The sequence below is a fragment of the Trachymyrmex septentrionalis genome, unplaced genomic scaffold (assembly GCF_001594115.1).
Source record: "Trachymyrmex septentrionalis isolate Tsep2-gDNA-1 unplaced genomic scaffold, Tsep1.0 scaffold129, whole genome shotgun sequence".
Classification (NCBI taxonomy): Eukaryota; Metazoa; Arthropoda; class Insecta; order Hymenoptera; family Formicidae; genus Trachymyrmex; species Trachymyrmex septentrionalis.
The window spans coordinates 2,301,435-2,307,431 of NW_017304428.1; the positions used below are offsets into that span (position 1 = coordinate 2,301,435).

The window sequence follows — 5,997 nt, forward strand, 5'->3', positions numbered from 1 at the left end:
CTCGCTCTCTCTATCGGTACTCGGAGAGGGTCTCGAGACCGCGGGACCGACTGACTAACGACTCGACGATCTTCGCGGCCGCGGAGATCCCTCGGTGGATAACGATAATTTCAGGAGCGTATTTTCAGACTGCCTCGTTTGGCTCTCCTCTCTTCGATCGTCGTCTCCCTTCCGTGAACGGCTTGGCTCGGCTCGGCTCGGCTCGGCAATGGGAACAGAGAAATAATATCGTCTCGCGGGAATGGGTTGGCTTTCGCGGCGCGGCGGCATTTAGATATATCTAGAGTCTGCACCTCGGGAAATGAAACGAGGGAGTATATGCGTCGAACGTTTACGCACCGTAATGGAACGCGCGGGTTTTGCGGCGACGCGACGGCCAGGTGGAGATGCATGTCGTAGAATAAAATGCGAACGCGGCGCGGCGCCGGGAAAACGCGACCGAATGAGAAGCCGGGATAATCGGATTATGCGCCCGTCGAAACGAACTCGTCTTAATGTCGACGGAACAGCGTGGCATCGCGATACGTTTCGGTTGACTGGAAAGATCGCAGAGTATATGATGGAGAGTTTGATAGACATTTCGAAATTATGACGAGTGAATCGACGGAAGTATATTGTAAGAACCTTTTATAAGTTTCATAAAAACATCATTAGAGGACCGATAAAGATAGTTTTTAGTGTAATTATGTAGACACTGGAAGAGCATCAACGTTTTTTATTCACTAAAAGGAGCAAGTGCATAAATTACTATAAAAATTAAAAAAAAAGTAATGAAAAATCTAATACTTTATCAGTATAAAAACCATAATTGTTGAAAGGTAAAAAATTTTAGAATCGTATATATTTTATAAACAAGGAATATAATATTAAAAAAAGAAACTATTAATAATGACTGCTCGGTACTTCTAATGTTAAGGATCAAACATATATTAAAAATTTGATTTATTTTAAAGTCTGTCAGTTTTCGAGGAAAATTATTTTAAAAAATAAGCCGCTAAAAAATAATTTAAGCAATGGAGCAACTTTTTACAGAAATGCTCTATCTCCAGCGTAAACTGAATCATGATACACGTGACATAAAAAGAAACGATTCAACTAGAAATTACTAGGGATTATTAGCGTTTCAGACTGATTATGTGTGAAAGTTTGAAAAATTGTCGGCCCACAATCATATCTGGAAATAAATTGATTTAATAAAGAATATATATAATATTGTATTATTCGAACCATAACTTCGACCGTGTTGGCGTTTTCTATATATCGTATTTGATAAACTGGAAATCCTAGTAAAGAATTAATATGGCGCGAGAATAATGCAGAGAATATGCAGATAGGTATTTTTTACAACTTGTATGCCATGTATAATGCAATTCATTAAATTGAAGAACACGGAATTAATGTCGTATTTAATAATGCATGATGCTGGATATTGCCGTAAACAAGTGAAGTCAGAGGAAACAGGGCGTTATCATACACCGGCAAATTGTCTCGAAGGCAGTGTGATTCAGCGAATTCTAGCCCGTCCCCTTATAGAGACGAGGGCGATCGATTACACGCCAATCGGATCGATGGATCGCGCTAACTAGATCGTAAGAGTCGAGGACGACGATGCTCTATACCTACCTGCCTACGAGCGCCAAGTCCCGCCTCGCTATCGCAGACGCAAAAACCGCGTCTCAGGCTGACATCTTTTCGTGGAAGTTATTTAATGGAGGAGACTCTTGCCGACTCTTCGATACCCATTACGATTCTCTCTATAGAATGAAATCACCACGATTACTTTCAAACGCTTGTCCCGAATCTCCATGTTAAATTGCATTGCGATTTAACATGATTTTTTTTTAGAATTTCATATATGAATAAACACATTTTATCTTATATCTGCATATCAATTAGGTTTATAATAGTTATATGAAACTCCAAATATAATGAGAAACTATAAATATTATATAATAACGATAATAACGATAAATTACGTTATTATTAAATAATAACGATAAATATTCGATGCGCATCGTCGAATGTTTTAAAGATCTTTTTTAGCTATTTGTGTATTTTTATCGCCGAATTGATTGCTTTTTTTCAAACAGGGATCAGAATATGTACATATATGATGGGCCTCCCTCGTTTCCGTCAAAAAGTACAAAATCAAAGTCGCCGTCGAGTAATTTTGCTACACTTTATATGCGTCGCGTCGTAAATACACATCACAAGAAAAAAGACAGAAAGTTATGGCGGCATCTTCGTTAGAGAAAAAGATGGGTCGATGAGGATCAAGGAAGACGTAGAGAAAGATAAACGATCGCGCGCGCGTACGCCTCGTTCGTCTCGTAAAATTTTAAATCAGTCTAGTTGGCCTGTCAGTCGTGCCGTGAATGGGTACACACTATATCTGCACGGTGCACAAATTGCCACGCATTTAATTACTGTCCAATATGCAGCGGGGAGGGCCATTAATCACCCTCTCGATAACCTGTAATTTTCCACCAACGATAAAATCTGTCGCGCGACGGACGCTCGAGTTAGTGACTTCTTTGCATCGTACGTAGACCGCATCAGGGAGAAATACACTGTAGAGAAGAGAAAGATGAAGAAAAAGAGTTAAACGATAGATGGAGAAAGGAAGAGAGGGAGAGAGAGAGAGAGAGAGAGAGAGAAAAGGGGGGGAAAAAAAGAAACAGAATGAGGAAAGTGGCGTGCTGCTGCAACCCGTTCTGCGGAAAAGTGTGTGCGTGGCGAACGAGTCCTCTCTGCTACTGGTATAGGCTTGATATACGTTGTCAGTCTCCTAGACGAGCCACCGGCCGGTGCTTCGGATAGGCCTAATGGTTAACGAACGCTCGTTCGTCGAGACAGATCGTCGACCTTCGATCGCCGGCCGTCTCGATTCCTCTAATTCTTTTTTGCGGGCCTCGCCCTCGCGGGAAGATACGCTCGGACGGTCGCAGCTTCACTACCTCGTAGCCTATATAGATACCAACCACCGGCTTCCCTTCGGTAGCCCGTCTGGTTTTTTGGTAGCAGTTCGCCAGAGTCCTACCGCCACCGCGGTGAGTCTGTCTGCCTTAAGGCCTCTTCCTTTCCGAAGCAGGAACGCCGGATGAAACAGCCAATAGCGAAAGGCACGAGTCACGTTCACATTCGTCACACGACGACCATATTTCTTTTTATGTAGTTTTTTTTTATTGAAGATGATGTTATTAAAATTTCTTTTTCATAAACACTTAATGCTACATCTTTTTTAAATTGATTTACCTAATTACGTCTAGTTTAATGAAATTTTTTAACTGTCTAGGTAAATAAAATAAAAAATGATGATTAATGGTGCAGCAAATTGTATCAAAAAGATGCTAAATTAAAAGATGCTGTTATCAAATGAAGCTTTCAACTATAAATGGGTTTGGACCGATAATACGATCAAGTCACAAGAAATTCTGAGATAAAATTCATTTTTAGGTATATTATCTTCCGTGTAACATTCTATTAGGACACAAAGCGGCAATTTTCAAACGAAGAAAATTTTTTGTAAAAATGTAAATGTTTTTGTGCTCTCTATTGTATCTCTATTAGTCCTCAAGAAACAACAGTGAAAGCTCGTGCGTTAATCGTACCCATCACTGCCGTGGCACAGCGGCCAGTATATGGGCAGATCGTGCGGGAGAGAAAGATCAAGCGCTCCACCCACGCCCACGTCTCAACCTGTTCTGTTTCTCCCGTCGAGCCACGGTTACAGGTGCCTGCCCGAGGGCATTCCTGCTGGAATTTCTTCACCGCGATGATCTCCGCTATGTTTTCTTGCAAACTCATATCTTCGAATCATCACATATGTATCATCGAATCATAGATGGCAATATCTACTCTACGTTCTATCGATACGAATATTTTGTTTACACCAAACTGAACGCAGTTTATCTCCTCCTTTTCACAAACAAACAAAAACTGAGTTTCATTAATATTTCATTTTGTAAAATCTTACAAAATCGGTATTTTCTTTTATTTTTAAAAATCCTTAATCGTTATATTATATATACACTTTCGGATTTGAGAGCTTCATATTTAAATTTTTCAAATTTTCGTTCAAAATTTCTTAAATAGATAGAACGTAAAATAAGATTATTTTTTACGTGCATTTTGTTGGCTTAGGATAATTTCAAATGGAATGAAAGTAAGGGAGAGGAAGAAAGTAATAAAATAGCAGGCTTTCTAGAAGAGTACTTCTCGGTTCTTCGGACCGAAGGAAAATAAGAAGAAATCAAAGCAGTGGGAAAGGTAGCGCCTAAGTACGCCCACACCGTCCTCTTTGGGGGACCTGTTCTCGACATTTACGTTCTGATATCTTTTCACTTCGTTTACGAGTCCCCCCTTTACGTTTTACGACCGATCATCGAAATCTTTTCTGTCCGCGAATGAAGGCGGAGAAGGACAAGTGGCGGCGCCGAAAAGAGTAAAAGAATAGCCACTGTGACAAAGAAGAAAGGACCGAAACGCGCCGAGCACTGTCAAACAAGATTCACTGCGGATCTTTTCTAATCGAAGCGTTATTCTATTAAGTGGATACTTGGATTTATTATTATCTATTCCCTCTTTCTTTTTTTATTAATGCGGCTTTGTAATCGAGCCGCGCAAGGATCAATAAATAGACACATAAATATGATGTCTGCTTTTGTTAAGCAGACATCTAACCAAACACTTTATCCAAGAGCAACCTATCGCTACGAACGCACGTTTTTTTTCTGCGATGCCACACGAAACATAATATTCTATAAAAGTTGTCATCTAGCTAATAAAAATCATCACTAGCCAGCTAGTATTCATCTTGCCTCTTTAAGAGAATAACGCAAGAAGACTTTCGAACGCATAAAGCAATTTTTTGTGCAACAAAGGTGCAACAACAACAAGTCCTTATTCTAGAATCCCGAGGACGCCCCGATGGTGCAGAGTTGAAGGATGCGTGTGGACTATAGAATAAATCGCGGTTCAGTCGCATTAAGTCACTTAAGCGACGTCATTTAAGCGGCTATCGGTGTCCGTCTTCGGCTGCCACGACGAGATTCCGGTCAGGAATTCGCATGTTTCTCCGTGAACGGATTTCTCGGTATTCATTGGAGGTAAGCGGGGCCGGTCTCGCGAAGATCGGTCTCGAAACGGCGCACTATGCACGTACGCGTCGGTATGCAGCACGCTGGAGCCGCTGGAAAACCGTTGGACAATTCTCCGCATCCGCGTCCGCGACGCGACGTATCGCGTTTTTCCAGGAAGCCGAGCAAAATCTCTATTCTACGACCGTGACGTGCTATCGAGACCGAAGGCGGACCTGCAATCGAGATTATGCACGCACACGTGGCGCCAAGATACCGTCGCATTGATTGTCATTGCATGCATGCACTGGTTTTGAAGAGACACCTCATTCGATTTCTCCTATTCCAATGACGCATTCAATCGGTAAAATGGAAAAATTCGAATTCTTATTTTAAATTCCATTTCTCCGTTCGTCAGTTGACTCTTAACACTGAGAATTGATTAAGAATTTTAAGATTAAGGCGCAAAATCTGAAAATTCATGTAACGCGTATAATTAATTAACATCGATACGAGGATAATACGATTGCATCGCAAACAATTATTTATACAATACTAGGATTTTCTTGACTTTTTTTTCATTTTTATTATTAAAAGAGCTGCAGATAAAGAACAGTCGTGAGATTTCTGGAATCAAATTTAGAGTATCGCGCAACGAAAATTCGTCCACGCTACCAAAAAAAATTGCGATATTAAATGCCAGTCATCGGTTGTCTGTCCGTTGATTTATACGCTCATACTCGCGATTTAAATTTCAAATATTCAGCGGATACATCTCTCGAGTTACATCGCGCGGTCTTATGACAAAGTACCGTTGTCACGTCGAACAAGACGAATAGTGTCCACACATACACATACACACACACGCGCGTATACACACGTTAGGTGGATTAAAATAAATATTTAAAAAAATCCCACA

At 40.7% G+C, this 5,997-nt stretch overlaps 1 protein-coding gene across 1 annotated transcript in view; it reads left to right on the plus strand.

The window, feature by feature from the left end:
- The window catches only part of LOC108756593 (transcription factor Sp9), a 14,377-nt gene that overhangs the window by 4,493 nt on the left and 3,887 nt on the right, over positions 1 to 5,997 (plus strand). The window lies entirely within an intron of this gene.